The sequence below is a fragment of the Ambystoma mexicanum genome, chromosome 9, assembly GCF_040938575.1.
Source record: "Ambystoma mexicanum isolate Mex_15411 chromosome 9, UKY_AmexF1_1, whole genome shotgun sequence".
Taxonomy (NCBI): Eukaryota; Metazoa; Chordata; class Amphibia; order Caudata; family Ambystomatidae; genus Ambystoma; species Ambystoma mexicanum.
The window spans coordinates 736,159,496-736,176,357 of NC_090931.1; the positions used below are offsets into that span (position 1 = coordinate 736,159,496).

Here is a 16,862-nt window from a genome sequence, read left to right on the forward strand (position 1 = left end):
TTTAGATGCCGAAAAGGTCTTCGATAGGGTGAGCTGGGACTTCATGGGGGAAGTCTTTGCGTCGCTGGGGATGGGCCCGAGATGGCTGGGTTGGATGTCGGCCTTGTATTCCGGCCCCTCAGCAAGGGTAGTGGTGAATGGTAATGAATCAGGGTTGTTACCTCTGGGGAGAGGCATGAGACAGGGCTGCCCCCTATTCCCGCTCATATATGCATTGGTGATGGAACCATGGGCGGCATCTATCCAGAATGATGGGGGATCAGTGGGGTAAGGGTGGGGGACACGCATTGCAAGAGCAGCCTGTTTGTGGACGATGCATTACTTGAGTTACCAAACCATCGCAGTCGGTACCACGCATACTGCAAAGTTTGGAGCGGTACGGAAACCTGTCGGGCTTTAAGGTTAGCCTGGGGAAGTCAGTGGCATTCAGATACAGAAGGGGAATATGTGGAGAATACGGAGACCTCTTCGTAACTTCCTCCCTCTTTGGTTGGCGGTGAAGCGATATATTGAGCAGTGGGCAGGGTTAGGACTCTCCTGGATAGCGTGCCTCAACTCAGTGAAAATGTTAATTCTCCCCAAGTTCCTGTTTCTGCTTCAAATGCTCCCGACATTGGTGCCCAAGCCATTTCTGATGGAGGTCAAACTGGCCCTGTTGCCTTACCTCTGGGCAGGTAAAAAGCATAGAATCTCCTACGAAGTACTGACGAGGCCAAAGGAGGAAGGGGGAGTGGGACTCCAGGATCTAGAGATGTATTATAGGGCGTCTCAGTTGAGGATCTTGGTGGATCACTTTACTCCGGGGACTGGGAAGCAATGGGTGGCAATGGACAATGAGGCCTTAGCCCCAGTCATGTTAGATGAATGGCTATGGGTTCCCAAGACACGCATCCCGGGGAGGGTTTTGGGACACCCAGTGTTGGGCATTTTATGGTCTGTATGGAAGGAGGGAGGTGACTATAGATGGCTCACAACATAGCCCTCTTCTTTGAGCTGCATTTGGGTTCCCCTGCTCAGGGATGAGATTGAAGAACCACTTGCGTTCCAACAGTGGTACGAGACTGGTCTCTGTATGGCGGGACAGTTGTGGGTGGGGGGAATTTTCATGTCATTAAAGGAGCTGGAGGAGGCCCTGGGCTTGGATAACCTCTCTCCCTTTCGTTATTTGCAATTAAAGGGGGCCCTCACCGAAGACAGATTGGGGGATACCCTTAGGAGGGAATTAACAGAATTTGAAAAATTCCTGATTTCACAAAAGGGATCCAATGGAATGATTTCCAGAGTCTATAAACTCCTGCTTCTGGCGGCTCCGAGGGATCCTCCATCCGCGCGGGTGCAATGGGGGAAAGATCTCGGTGAAGACATTGATAATAGGAGGTGGACCATTATGTACAGACAAGCCAATCGCTCAACTGCTTCGCTCCAGTACCGGCATCAGGCTTTGAAACTGCTCCACAGATGGCACTATCCTCCGCAAAGGATAGCCCGGATGATGCAGGGATACAACCCACATTGCTGGAAGGGTCACATCGAAAAGGGGGACTACGTACACATGTGGTGGAAATGTCAGGTGGTGCAGATGTATTGGGGAGAAGTCGTGTCCTGGATAAAGGGGGTGGATGGGATAAGGAGGGCCCTATCCTCATGGCTTCTTCTCTTTGGGGTGGAGGTGCAGGGGGACCACGGTGAGGCACAAAGCCATATGTTTCAGGTCATGTTGGTGGCAGCTAGGTGCTGCCTGGGCCAAAGATGGAAAAGTCTGCAAATGCCAGGGGAGAAGGAGTGGATCACCAAAGTCTGGGCAATTTACGATATGGAGTTTCTAAATCATCTCATAGATGAATCCAAGTCAAACATTGAAGGACTGTGGCTCCCCTTTTTGAAAAATATGGACGGTCCGCTTGATGTGATTGGGGAACGTCTAATGGAGAGACCTGATAGCTTGAATGTTTAGGGGGACACTGTGCTCGAAGGACATGTTGCCTGTGATGAACAATGAAATGCGGAGGTGGACACGCTCAATGTTCTAGCGTACATAGTAGAGCTACCCTGAAAGGAAAGTGAGGGGATGTAAAATGCGTCTGACTCTTGATGCAGTAATAAATGAATGGTTCATGGCTAGGTGGGGGGGAATGTTATAATTGAAAGAAGGAGGTAAGTTACGACTGTTATTATTTGATGTTATAACCTAAATGCCAATAAAATCTGATTTTTAAAAAAACGTGTAGCTGAGAACACTACGTCCGTGTATGATACCCAGCTGACCTCGGGTCCTGTGACCCAGTGTACGGAGGAGGTTGTACTGCTCTGTCGAGACGGGCATCGGGAGAGCATTGCGTTTGACCTAATCAATGCTCTGCAGTTTTAAGTCATCCTAGGAATGCCCTGTGTTGAGTCCCACATTCCCAGTATTGACTGGCGAGCAAGAACCCTAACCTTTTTGTCCACTTGCGGGTGCACCTGCTACCACCATAAGACCTCTGGAAGCCAGCCAAACCCAGTGACGTCCCAGGAAAAGAAGCCTGGTTCTGTGTTGGGCCTCATGGAAGCACTACTCTGCGTGTACAGTGATTACCACACTGTGTTTCACAATGAACAGGCGAATACACTCCTCCCACACAGGCCGTATGACCACCAAAGCTACCTCCTCCCATGATCACAGGTACCTTGCAGTAGTATCTATGCCTTGATGGAACAGGAGAATGCCCACCTCCGCAAGTACCTAGACCAGTATCTAGCCAACTGATTCATACGCCCATCAAAGTCTCCAGCAGCCTCCCCCCTTTACTTCGTCCCGAAGAAGGAAGGGGACCTACGCACGTGTATTAACTACAGGACCCTGAACCAGATATACCGTGAAGAACTGATACCCCATGCCTTTAATACCAGTACTCCTGGATCAGGTTAAGGATGCCAATATCTACACCAAACTCGATCTTTGGGGGACTTACAATCTGGTGCAGGTGAAAAGTGGAGCCGAGTGGAAATCCGCCTTCCGCATGAAGTTCAGGCTCTATGAATACCAAGTTATGCCCTTTGGCTCATGCAACGCCCCGGCAGGGTTTCAGTTTTTCATGAATGATGTGCTGAAGGAACTTATGGACATCTGTGCAATAGTGAACATAGATGATATCCTGATCTACTCAAAGACGCCTGCAGAGCATATACACCATGTGAAAGCAGTACTTGAACAGCTATGTCTACACAAACTATATGCAAAACTGGAGAAATGTGCCTACCATGTGTCAGAGGTGAAATTTCTAGGTTTCATACGAACTCCCCAGGGAATCCGGATGGATGATTGTAAATTCAAAGCTATTCTGAAGTGGCCGTCACCAACATCCGTGAAGGCAGTGCAAAGCTTCTTAGGATTCGCCAATTTTTACTACTGGTTCATACCTGCCTTCTCTCATCTGGTGCACTCTATCATGACCTTATTATGTAAAAACAGAACCTTTCCCTGGACCTCCGATGCTGAACAGGCCTTCCTTGCACTCAAAGAACACTTTACTATTGCACCGGTTCTACAACCTCCCCAGCCAGAACTACCTTACATCGTCGAAACTGATGCCTCAAGCATGGCCATGGGTGCGGTCCTGTCGACAAAACCCTGCCACAGGACAACTCCATCCAGTAGCGTTCTGGTCCAAAAGGTTCTCGCCGGCAGAGTTAAACTATGCAATCACAGACAAAGAACAATTGGCGATAAAGGCAGCGTTCAAGGAATGGCAAGACCACCTTCTTGGAGCAAGATATCCCATCACTGTCATCACGGACCATATCTACAATACCTAAGGACAGCCAGAGGCCAGTCATCGCGACAGATACGATGGGCCCTGCTTTTTCATCAGTAAGACTTCCCAATCACATACCGGCCTGGATTGCGTAATGGGAAAGCAGACGCACTATCCCGCATAGACTGTGAAGACGACAGTGATTAGCGCTTTTGCGACCCCAGATCCAGTCGCAAATATCCCTGAGAACAAACTCCTAGGGGCTTCTTCTACAACACCCACAGTCCTGGAACAATTACACGAAGCAGTCAAACAACTGTTTACTCTAACAGAGTTACAAACCTGGGTGGCCATAGATTCACAACGAGAAGAGAGGAAAGGCCTCCCCTACCATGAGGGCTGGTTATACATTCCACCTTAGAGTCATTGATCCTGGACAGTTACCATGGTTTCCTCCTGGAAGGCCATTCGGGAATTTCAAAGACACTAGCCAAGGTGCAACAACACTATTGGTGGACTACATGGTGGAAGGATACAATACGCTACGTCCAAACCTGTGATGTTTATGTGTGTGCACAACACAAAAGCCTGAAGAAAAAGCTGCAGGGGCTACTCCAACCAATTCCAGTCCCTCCAGTTCCATGGCATACAATCTCACTGGATTTCATCACTGACCTAGCTCCGTGTAACAGCTTTAACACCATCCTGGTGGTGATGGGCCTACTGTCAAAGATGGCCGACTTTGTAGCACTCAATGGGCTCCCCAATGCTCACACGTTAGCTCAGACATTCCTGAAACAAGTGGTCAGATTACATGGGTTTACTTCTGTTGTGATTTCAGACCGGTGTAGCCAATTTGTGTCCCACTTCTGGAAGAGGCGTTGTGCCATCGCACAGATTGAAATACGGTTACCTACCAGTCACCACCTTCACACAGATGGCCAAACGGAAAGAACTAATCAGACACTTGAGCAATATCTCTGCTGCATGCTCAGCAACTCCGATACGAACTGGGTAGATCTTTTGTGGGTGGCGGAGTACGCGTACAACAACACCCTACATTCCTCCACAGGGTACACCCCATTCTTTTTACTACATGGTAGGAACCCCCGCACGTCAGCTTATGGTCCACCTGAGGCTTTAGAAATGTCGGCTGTCACGACCCTCCATTCTTCCATCTATGATGCTCTGATAACCGCCAAGGTGCACTTACAAAAAGCTAAAGATTTAGAATCCAGTAGCTATGAAACTGGCACTGCCAACACCTTTACCAATTCACTGAGTAGTCCATGTCTCTTTGTTGAAACTGGTGGAGCCAGGTACCCACAGCTTCCCTGCTCCTCCACCTCCAATGCAGGTACATGGTAGCATTGAGTATGAAGTACGTGGCATTCTGGACTCCAAGCGAGTACGACAAACCCTGTATTATTTGATAAACTGGAAGGGGTATGGGGCTTTAGACAGGTCCTGGGAATCAGCAGCACATGTACATGCACCACGGTTAGTTGCCGGGTTCCACCGTAACCACCCAACCAACCCAAAACCCTGTGGTATCTCCTTTGGAGGGGCCTTGGTGGGAGGGTACTGTCATGATTACCAAACACACAGGCAAAGGTAGTCCCAGCGCACACTCAGACACTAAGGCTGTAAGGAATGGCTGGACTACCCTCACCCATGATTGGCGCTCCAATCAGCAACATTGCCGTTCCCACAGCAAACACCAAAACCAAAACCCTCTACCAAGATGGCCGGCGCTGTTGCACAACCTCCAGACCCACCAAGATGGCCGCAAAGTGAGCCATGCAATAGTTCTGCCTGATGCACGTTAAGAGCACAGAGGAGTGACTGCTATATAAGCCACACCAAAGCTCTACAACACGCTTTGCGTTGTGCCTGCTTGCAGCTTAACGCTCACTGCTATGGCTCCAGACCTGACTAAGTTTCTTCAGAGCTTCGATGCATCTTCTTGGATCAGATTCCACGGGGCCTGAAAGAGGGACAAGAACATTAACAGCTTGCGAGCGTGGACCTGAAAGAGAGACAAGAACATTCACAGTTTGTGCGTGCAGCACCTGGTAAGAGGGACTGGAACTCCTTGCAGCTGGCTATACTTACCTGCATCTTCTCAATCACCTGCGCGCACGTTACCGAGGGTCAGTCATCTCCTACCCTCATTGCAAGCCCATACTTATCTCTGCATCAGTGGGCCGCAGTAGCCATCTGAAGGCTTCATCTCCTACCCTCATTGCAAGTCTATACTTATCTCTGCATCTGTGGGCTGCAGCAGCCATCTGAAGGCTGCAGCCTGCGACAAGACAAAAGACTTTGGCATCCAGCTATACTCACAAAAGGACACAGCATTGTAAGGATTGCTATCCAGATAAAAACATTGAGAATCTATTACCAAAAGTAAAGCGCACTAAGCCTGCTCCAAGTGGGTCAAGAGACACTTTTAGCACACAGCAAGTCACAGCATGCCTGGATTAGCAAGGTTCCAGTGAGACAACTGGGCTACGGGTGCCTATTCCTCGGAAGTACATCATCGCCACAAAACTACAGGTGAGTCCAGCCATTCCATAGTGACCACACACGGGACCTGGGTGGGAAAGCAAGAAACAAAGGTAACACAGTGTTTTTACTTACAGGGCCTCGACAACACATGCAGGGTACCAGTAGGTGTTTGGGGAATCAGCATCAATCTCCCACTCCTTCCTCCCCAAACCCGGTGGTGTGTGTCTTATTATGCTACACAGTGTTCGGGTGGTAGATGTAAGGAGCACAGCACAGAAGGGTTCAGGCGCTTCTGCAGAGAACCAGGTGAGTGTTACAGTCCAGTCCTAGTTAACAAAGGATGTCAAGGTTTTTCAACTTGTAATGGCAGAGACTAGCAGAATCATTGTGTATTAAAATGACACAGGATACTCCTGTCTTCTCAATAGTTGAAATTCCTTGAAAAAAATCTCTCTTCTGTTATCACGGGCACCACATTCTCAAAACCACAAATATTCTCTCGCCCTCTCTCTCCCCTCCTCTCTTTCTATTGCCCCTCTTTTTTCTGGCTTACTCTCTTTCTCTTCCCTCTCTTTCTCTTCCCTCTCTTTTTTCTTGACCCTCTCCTTTCTCTCCCTCCTATTTATCCTTAACCTCTAAGCTCACTCTCTGCTATCTCACGCACCCCTCTCTACTAACAACACTCTCACAACAAACACTTCACAACATACACTCCAATCTGTCAAGCTTGGTACCATCATCACTCACAATACCTTACCTGGAGTTGTATCCAACACCTCCACGGACTTCTCAGCATTGTGCTGCTCCTCCTTCTTTCCCCCATCCGTGAGACCAGGCCTCTCCCTGGTCTCACAGACCACCACATTTCCTCCTGATTCACCCAAACACCTCGTTCAAGTTGCACAATGAGATGATAAAACAGGACAAGGGCTTCAATGGTGGCTTACCAAGCACCACTTCATCGACCAGTCCACAACTTGATTATAGAATGGCTTGATCATCCTTTTGTTCATCCTCGTAATATGCACCTTCACAAAGAACTAGTAGATGTCAACCCTTCTAAAGTCTAGTCACACCAAAGTGAAAGCCTCTGCACTCTAGTATACATCCAAGCTCGTAGACAACAAACACTCTGTCAAGAGCTCTTGAAAAGCATTGGCACAAGGACTGCATCTCTCAAACCTCTGCATACCCAAAGCAGACACATGATCTGCGAGGCTAAGTCAGGTTACTACACCTCCACCATTGAAGCAGCCTCTAACAAGAGCAAAGCCTTATTCAAAGTAGTCAGGTACTGCTCCGAGCCCACACCTGTCCAGATCAGAAAGTACTCCTGCCCTAGCAGCTACATGCGCTACCATGGGACCAAATACTAAAAAGTAAAACGTTCTAAAAATACCAATTTAATTATCAGCGTTTAAAATTCACAATCACTTATTACTCACAAAAACATATGCACCACATTTTGCCTTTACTCAACCTTTACTGAAGGCAAAACTGTTGGTTCTTCCAATGCTTGTTTATATATGGACATAAACTTATAATGAAGCTTTGGTTCCAAGTATCCGGCAGCCTACCAGTGTTGCTAATCGATTTAAACAAGCGGTGTAATAGCTCAGTCCAACAATCGGGCTCATGCTTAATAAGGGCGTTGCGAGTGCCGCGCGGGCCAGGTGCACAGGCGCCGTTTGTTGAGATGGTCTTTGTCAGCTCATAAGTAGTTAAGGTATATCGTCAAAATATCTCCTTTAGGTCAAAATGGGTTAAGTGGAGGTCTGTCAATGGTAGTGATAGTTATTTATTCGCAATCAGTGTTGGGGTTCACCATGGAACGAATTCTTACCCGTTTAAAAAAGTATTTCCTAATTCCATTGAACTGAAACCCGCTGTCGCCTGAGGACTCGCATTTTTCTAGACGTAACATCGCTAAATATGAAAACTAGACCGCGCAACGTGGGTTTTTAAGGACGTGCCACCTAGTGCAGCGGTCATAAACTCACCGGAAGGAGAACTAGGCGGGGCGAGAGACGTCCCCTGGGAGGAATCTACGAGGGCGGACACGCCCTGTACAGACCAAACCCTTTGGCTCGCATTATATTGCGGTTGCTTGGAAACGGGAAGCGACAGCACGGGCAAACGCTTTGCAGGGCTGGGATCTCCATGGTTTCTGGGCAATGTGTTGCTACCGGGAGCACCATAAGAGTGCCCGGCCTGAAAGATCCCGGAGACTGGAGCGGGAGCATTTGCGCCAGCGTTATCTCAATAGCAGAGCCGCCGGTGGTTGTGCTCTCTGGCGGGTAGAGCAAGTCTTTCTCAGCCATGTTCAGCCGCTGTTCTTCGGATGAATGCTAGCAAGCCTGCATAGTCGCACCGTGAACAGGTCAGAAGATGCGCGATTAGGCTATGTTGCGTTGACAAGGACTGGCACTTGTCCTGATTTTTCGCCCGGCGTCAATATGTGTGCATTTCATAGATGCTATCCTCTATATTGCTGAATTCAATGTTAAGTCTTGTCAATTTAAACATTGCTGTTACGGTAATATGCTAAATAGATTCACAACTTTTGAGATTTCTTTCATATTTAATCTGTTATGTTACAACCAACATTGTTATTTAATTGAAATATTCTGACCATATGCACCTCACCACACCACACTCCAACTCAATGTTATAAGTCACATTGACTAAATATATAGACCAGTCCATTCCAAAATAAAATTGCTTTACTGGAAAGCCAACACTTGTTTCAACCCCCACAAGAGGTCTTCCTCAGGAAATGTCCTTCTATACAACCGTTAAAATCATATCCCACACATTAATGTGGTTACTAAATTCTCTTAATAATTATTCACAAGAATGTATTCAATCCTGGGGTGTGGCTAGCAGCCGATGGAGTGAGACGTCTCGTTGGGCTGCTCCTGCCTGATCCGTCGAGATCCCAAGCATACATGAGCTGTAAGGCACACATATGGCCTGCTCATAACGGAGAAAGGGTGTTGTTGTGTCCTTCTTCCCGGCCGATGCGTCAGCGAGAAGGAAGGGAAGGCAGGCAGGGCCTGGTGTGGGAAAGCCCCGCTGCGCTGAGTGAGCGGAATGAGACACAGACACCAGCATTACAACCCCGGTGACCCGGGAATTCCGGAGGAGGAATGGTGTAAATCCCCATTCCCATTGAGTCCCACAGGACTCAATGGGGATCATGGAAACATCGGCACCATCTCGTGATGGTGCCGGTGTTTCCTCGTCCGCCTGCAGGCGGCGGTGTTAAACCCGCCAGGTCAGACCTGGCGGGATTGACGCCTCTGCCTGCAGGAGTCGTGATCACCCGGTATGGAAACAACGGTGGCGGCGGGTTTACCGCCACCGTTGTTTCCATACCGGGTGAGTTGTAATGAGGCCCATAGTCTTTTAGTCTTTCTGGAGGTTTCGGGGCAGTTCTAAGAGCATAGCGCCCACCTCTGCGGGCTGTCCCCTGACTCTCATTTAGTTGCGGCTCACCTTCGTTATTGGAGTAGGTCTCCTCTGGTTCGCTCGGCAGCTCGTCCATTTCACAGTTCACGGCCGCTACCCCTCCAGATGATAGGATTCGTCCTCGATTTGCAAATCTGTCTCTTCAGAGGGTTGCTGGTCTCCATTGGTCCACAGTTGTCGTGGTACTTTCTTGAACCATGAGGCGTTCCTGGTGATCTGCTTCTGGCCCCTTGTGGCTGTTATCATTGTGCCTCGCCTTTCGATTATGGTCCATGGGACAGAGTTGTATTGGGTGTCCAGCTTCGATTTGGATGGGTTTTGCACCATAATTACATGATCGCCGACCCAGTGATTGGACTTCCTGGCGTGTCTCTTGATGCTCATGCGTTAGTTCGCCACGGTTCTTCTTTGGTGGGTGCGCTCATTGCCGTAGGTGTCAGAACCCCTGCTTGGGTGGTGTGGGATAGATTAATTTATTAGAGTTCCATACATGACGTCTGCTGGGGGTAACCCTGTGGTGCTGTGGGGTATCACCCGGTAGTTTCTTAAGAACCTGTATAAGTCCACCCTCCAGGGGCTTGAGTTTGCTCGGGATAGGCGTAGCACTTTATTGATGGTGCGCATGAATCTCTCCACATCACCGTTGGCTTGTGGACATCTTGGCATGATATGGTGGTATTGAATGTTGAGGTCGTCTAGGTATTTTTTAGAGTTCTTCCCCTTGGAAGGGGGGCCCATTGTCGCTCCAGATGCGTCGCGGGAGGCCATGGGTGGCGAACATCTTTTCAAGAGCCGGTATCACCATCTCTGCTGCTGTGGACGATACAATCTCAACTTCTGCGTACCGTGAGTGGTCATCCACGGCTACTAGCAGGTACGTGCCCTCCTGGATTTTGAAAAAATCAATGCTAATGGCGTCCCATCTCGAGGACCCTTGCTCTGCCGCCTGTATTGGTTCAGGATCTGGTGGTGCGCTCGTGATCTGACATGGGAGGCCTGTTGTGATCAGTTGTTCCACTTTGTCATCAATGTGCGGGAACCATACGCAGTGTCTGATTCTGGCTTTGGTCCTTACTCGGCCCTGGTGGCCCTCGTGCGCCAGCGCTATGATTCTGTCCTGTAGACTTGCGGGGATGACTATTCGAGTCCCTCTTAGGATCAGTCCTTCCTTGGTGACAGACAGATCTTGCCTTGCTGTGAACATTCCTGCGAGGAACTCTCTGGCCTCAGCTGTGCGATTATGTACGTTCCGAGGGAAGGATCTCCATTCGCCCGAGATGACGGCGTCTTTGACCAGGTCACAACATGGGTCAGCTTGGGTCGCCTCCACAATGTCTTCGATGCTGATCGCTTTGGGCTTCATTGCGTGAACAACTTGGCAGATGTGTTCCTCGGTTTCTTCAGCCACGTGTACCTCCCCTGGCGTGGCTGGTCTCGGGTGCCTGGACAGGAAATCTGCTGGGTTGCCGCTGCCAGGTTGGTATGCTAACTCGAATTCGTACTGTTGTAGATGTAGCAGCCACTTCCCTATTCTGGCAAGAGGGTGTGAAGAGGAGCCTGTGAATATAGGGATGAGGGGTTTGTGGTCCGTGTAAGCCTTGAATTTGCGGCCGTACAGGTACAGGTGAAAATGGCGACATCCCCACAGTACCATAGCTTCCTTTTCTATGTGTGAGTACCGTTGCTCCGTCGGGGTCAAGGCGCGGGACGTATATGCAATTGGCATTGATTCTCCAGTGTGAGCCACTTGGACTAGGATCGCCCCAAGGCCAACAGGGCTGGCGTCAACGTATAGCTTGATCGACAGTGTGGGATCGTAGTATGCCATGGTGGTGTCGGCCGAAAGAGATGCTTTGATTTATTCGAATGCTTCCTGGCAGGTGGGGCTCCAGGCCCATTTTGTGCTGGCCCTGGTGAGTTCTCTCAGTGGCTCGGACATGGTCGCTAGGTTGGGGATGAATCTCCCACAGTATGTTGCCATCCCTAAGAAACTTCGTACTTCGGTGGGTGTGGTCGGCGGAGATGCCACCCGGATGTCTGCCACTTTTTGAGGGTCAGCTGATACTCCTGCACTGTTAAACACATACCCAAAAAATGAGATCTCCTCTTTCAAGAATTTGCATTTGTCTTTGTGAATCGTTAGGCCTGCACTCTCTGGCCTGCTGAGTAGCATGTCAAAGCGACGTATGTGCTCTTCCCTCTTGCTGGCATGGATGATAATGTCATTGCTGATGTTGAGTACCCCCGGGATGCCACGTATCACCTCCTGGATAGCTTGCTGGAAGACTTCGGCCGCTGAGGAGATGCCGAAGCTAAGCCGTTTGTATCGGTGCAGGCCTAGGTGCGTGGAGAATGTTTTAATGTATCTAGAGTCTCGGTGGAGTTTCAGTTGGTGATATCCGGTGTTGAGGTCGACTTTGGAGAAGAATTTTGATCCAGTGAGGTGCGTTATGATCTCGTCGAGTGTGGGGGTGATGTGTTGCTCCCGCTTGAGGCGCACGTCAATGCAGATTCTCACCTTTCCGAGTTGTTTTGGTTTCTTGGTCACAACCATGGGCGACACCCACGGTGTTGGTCCCGTTACTTCTTCAATGATGCCCGCTTTCTCGAGTGCCCGCAGCTCCTCCTCGACTTGGTCTCTTATGTGGAATGGTGTTCGTCTGTGGCGCACTGCCCGAGGTTGTACGGATTCATCAATGTGGAGTTTGATGGGTTTCCCTTTTAGACATCCCATGCCTTTGAGGAGGCTTGAGTATTTGTCGAGGAGGCTGGTGATGTCTGTTGGATCTGTTATGTCACAGATTAAACTTATGAGTCCCAGGTCTTCCGCTGCGTCTCCGCTCAGTAAACATTCAATGCCTGTGTTTACGACCTATATTTTGGATTGCAGTGTCTTGTCGCCTCTGCTGAGTGTTGTTCGAAAGCGTCCAACTGTCGGTAGAGGGGTCTCCCACCCATAAGCGAATAGCAGTTTGTCTGTCCTTTTTAGGACTGGTGGGGGCGCAGTTTCCTGAACATGGTCATTGGCATGACGTTGACTGACGCCCCAGTGTCTATCACCATCTGAGTCTCTTGGCCTTGAATGGTCAATTGGCATCTCCGTCTTCTCTGTTTTTTCATGGGTGCTGTGCCTCTGTGGTCGAGTGCTGATACCAAGTATACCTTTCTCCCTTTTTTCCATTGTGCATTTTCTGCTTCATTTTGTGAGTCGCCACCGCCGTCACCTTCTTCATCGGTCGACGGATTGGTCGTTTCAACCCGGCGGGCACTGACTTGTTTCTTTTTCTTCACAGCGCTCTTCTCTGGATGTGTTTGAGGTTGTTGGGGTGATCCTGACGATCTGCAGACCCTTGCTTAGTGATCATTGCGGCCACATGCCCCGCACGTGGTGCCTTGAGCTGGACAATTTCGTCTCCCATGGCGTGTTCCTCCGCACCACCCACATTCAGTGAGTCCTGGAATTCTCGACTGCCACCGGGGTGCAGTGTTGGTGCTGCCGGGCTTGTCTCTCGGCTGTTGGCAGTTTGTGATTTGTGCAATTGTCACCACCGTCGATGCGGTTGAAGTTTCTGCAGGGTTGTGCTCATGTGCGCCGCCCTGGCATGCGATAGCTCCCTCTGGCGTCTGTATTCTAGGATCCTGGCTAGAGAGATGCCCTTCTCGCTTAAAACCATCCTGCACAGTTTTTCCGAACGTATTCCGTTGATGATTTGACGTCGGATCTCTTTTTCAACGTCGTCAAATGCACATGAGAGTGCGAGTTTCCTGAGGTTTGTGTGGTAAGCGTCAAGTGTCTCGTCTTCCAGCTGGATGGTGGTGCAGAAAATGAATGTTTCATAGTCTGGGTTTAGTTGAGGCATGAAGTGGACTGTGAGAGCGTCTTTGGTTTGCTGGTAGACGTCTGAGCCATCTGTGATTATAAGTGAATTAAATATGCACAATACTTCGTCACCCATGTTGAGTAGGAGGTGCGACCTCATTTTCCTAGGCGTGGTGACATCCTTACAGTCCACGGCCATCTCAAATTTTTGTATCCACAGCTCCCACCGGGGACCAACTGACGAAGGATCGGTGTATGGGTCAAAAGGACCGAACGCCATCGTTGTCCCTCCCTGTGACCTTGTGTGTGGCGTTGTTGGTGATAGGTTGGCTGCGATTCTTGAGGACGTGCCGGGCCTAGGAGTAGACAGGCCAGTTGCCATTGTGAGTGGATGCGATGACCGATGTGGGCAGGCGTGTGCTGAGTCCCCCTCACCTCAGTATCAGGCCCTTTTCCGATGTGTCTTGGCACCAGCGCTGAGTGGCAGGAGAAACACGAGGCCTCTGCTGTGCCTTCTTGCAGTGTCTGCCAGTGGTTCAGGATAAAAAAACAGTAGTGTTTGACAGGTATCTGAGGGTTGATGAGGGCGAATGAGGGAAAAATGAAGAAAAAACCACCATGCTCCCAAAAAAGTGCCCGTACGGAGGGCTTAATTATGTGGGCGTCACGTGTGTCACGCGATCCTGTTCTCTCGTCACCAGTGTTGTGTCCTTCTTACCGGCCGATACGTCGGCGGGAAGGAAGGGAAGGCAGGCAGCGCCTGGTGTGGGGAAGGCCCCACTGCGCTGCACGAGCTGAATGAGACACAGACACCAGTGTGTGGCTCTGTGCCCGGAACTGTCCTCGCGGAGCGGGGGCGGGGCTTTTAGTAGGAGCGCCTTATGTCACCGCATAGCAGGACGTAAGGTGTACATAACAGGTGTGAACACCTGGAGGTTGCCCAGCAGTAAAGAGGAGTGACGCAGTGGCGGTGGGGGAGAGAAATGCACCGACAAAGTAAACAACCCTCCGGCAGTGCCGAGAAACAAGATGCTGGCTGTATAACAAAGAAAGCAATAAAAGCGAGCAGGCAAGCGAAAAGGCCAGTAAAGCCTGTGACTCCAGTACGTGAGCGAGAGTGCAGGAGGGAATATAAATAGGGAACTAACTATAACAGAACTAACTATAACGGAAGAACAATTGAGGAAATTAAAGCAGTCCCAAGAGCAACACCCAGAAGATGATGCGAAGGCTAGGGAGCTAAAACTGAAGTGCCTGGAGTTCTGGGAGAGGTTGGGAAAGAATAGTTTTACCAAATACAGAGAGACAGCATAAAGATGGGAATATACCTGGTAGACTGCTAGCATGGTTGTACAAAAAGGAAGTGCAAAGGAGCCCCATACACTCAGTGAGCTCGGCAGGGGAATCTATGCTACACTCAAAATGGAGTTAACGAAGCGTTCTGTGAATTTTACCAGCAATTGCACAGAGAAGAGTCCCCGGAGCCGAACAACCGCTTGGCAGAAGTGCTGGACGAGATTGAACTCCCGAGATTGACCCTAGAAGAAAGAGATAGCCTAGAAGAGCCCATCATATTGGAGGATATACTAACTGTGATAAAGGGTTTGCCAACAGGAAAGACACCAGGCTCAGATGGGCTACCTAGCAAATGTTCTAAAGAGTATGCACAAGTGTTGGCCCCCCATTTGCTTAGCGCCCTTGTTGACTCCTATGAGGCGGGGGTTCTCCCACTCAGTTTGAGAGAATCTGTTATTATACCTCTCCTAAAACCCCCACGGAATGTAGTTCTTATAGACCTCTCTCGATGCTTATTCAAGATAGTAAAATACTGAGAGCCATATTGGCGACCAGAATGAAAAAAGTGGCACATAAATTAGTGCAATCGGACCAGACGGGTTATGTCCCAGGCAGAAGCATGTCCTGGAATCTGAGGAAATTACATCACATGATTGATAGGACAGCATCCTGGACACCCCTTGCGGTATAGCCACACTGGATGCGGTGAAAGCGTTTGACTCAGTGCAATGGGATTGGCTGTATGCAACATTGCGTAGATTTGGATTTGGGCAGGCGTACATTAAGTGGGTACAACTGGTGTATACTAGACCGATGGCTAGAGTTAAAAAGGGGAGATGTATCTCTTGAGTCGTGGGAGTGGGAAAAAGGCACAAGGCAAGGCTGCCCGTTGTCACCATTGCTGTATGTCCTTACTATGGAGCCGATTGGCCAGTACTTTAGGACAGAATACCGAGATGCGGGTACCGAAATAGATAGGGCCAGGCACTTGATATCCTTGTATGCAGATGACACTCTATTATAAATTCAGAACCCAGAGGATAATTTGGAGCTGTTATTTGAGGCCATGACACTGTTCGAGAACCTATCAGGGATCACCATTAGCATGGATAAGTCGGCATTGTTCCCGATAGCAGGGTTGAGTAAGATGGAGAAGGGCGCACTGCTAGTGCTGGCTTCAAAGTGGACAGAGCACACGTTTAGATATTTGGGGATTAATGTGTACCGCGACCCGGGGGAAGAGCATAAACGAAACACACTGCACGCACTAGAGAGTATTAAGAACTCTATGAAGTTCTGCACTACATTGCATCTGTCCGTGATGGGGAGGGCGTCTATGCCGAAGATGGTGGTACTGCCCACACTATTACACTTTTTTTGTGGCAGATTGGGTGAAGTAGGATAGCGTTAACACCATTATACTAACCACACGAGGAAGGGGGTATCAGAGTTCCACACTTTGAACTATATTATATAGCAGGGCAGCTGCAATTCGTGGTGGATTGGCTAGCGGAAGGCCCCACTCCGGACACACAGATGTTGCAATCCACGGGAATGCATTACTATTTAAAGGAGATATTGTGGATGAGGAAACCTAGAGGAAGTCAATGGTCATTTCTAGTGACTCTGGGGGTGAAGATTTGGGAGAGGGCTCTGGCAGAGATGGGGTTAGCAGACCCGGTATGGCACAGACCCCAGTTTTGATGATGTCAACTGTGCCTCAGGCGTGTAGGAGTATACAAAAGTACTGGGAAGCTTGTGGCCACCATAGGGGATCTGTAGCAGGACACTGAGTTCATACCCTTTCTGGACCTGGCAAAACAGACTGGCATACATTCGGGCCAATTCTCCCCGAGTTCTCCCTGAGTGCATGTCTGCTGGGGTGTTTCCCACAGCCCGGAGGATGGGGACATGTCGCCAAACTGAAAGAACTAGCGTGTATTGTGACTAAGCGTAGAATTGCTATGGCGCGGAAATCGTTTAAAGGCCCAGGAATAGAGGACTGGTGGAGGGACATGTATAAATTGGGT

The 16,862-nt window shown here is 49.5% G+C and overlaps 1 protein-coding gene and 1 long non-coding RNA gene across 3 annotated transcripts in view; one reads left to right on the top strand and one right to left on the bottom strand.

Annotated features, from left to right (window-relative positions):
• LOC138488564 (uncharacterized) overlaps positions 1 to 16,862 on the bottom strand; it is a 178,572-nt gene that overhangs the window by 46,765 nt on the left and 114,945 nt on the right. The gene's annotated exons all lie outside the window — the stretch shown is intronic.
• Positions 8,327 to 16,862, top strand: part of ANKAR (ankyrin and armadillo repeat containing) — a 1,891,262-nt gene continuing 1,882,726 nt past the window's right edge. For both annotated transcript variants that reach the window (XM_069615641.1, XM_069615642.1), the window contains exon 1: positions 8,327 to 8,625. The gene's annotated coding sequence lies outside the window, so the exon portion shown is untranslated. The remainder of the gene's footprint in view (positions 8,626 to 16,862) is intronic.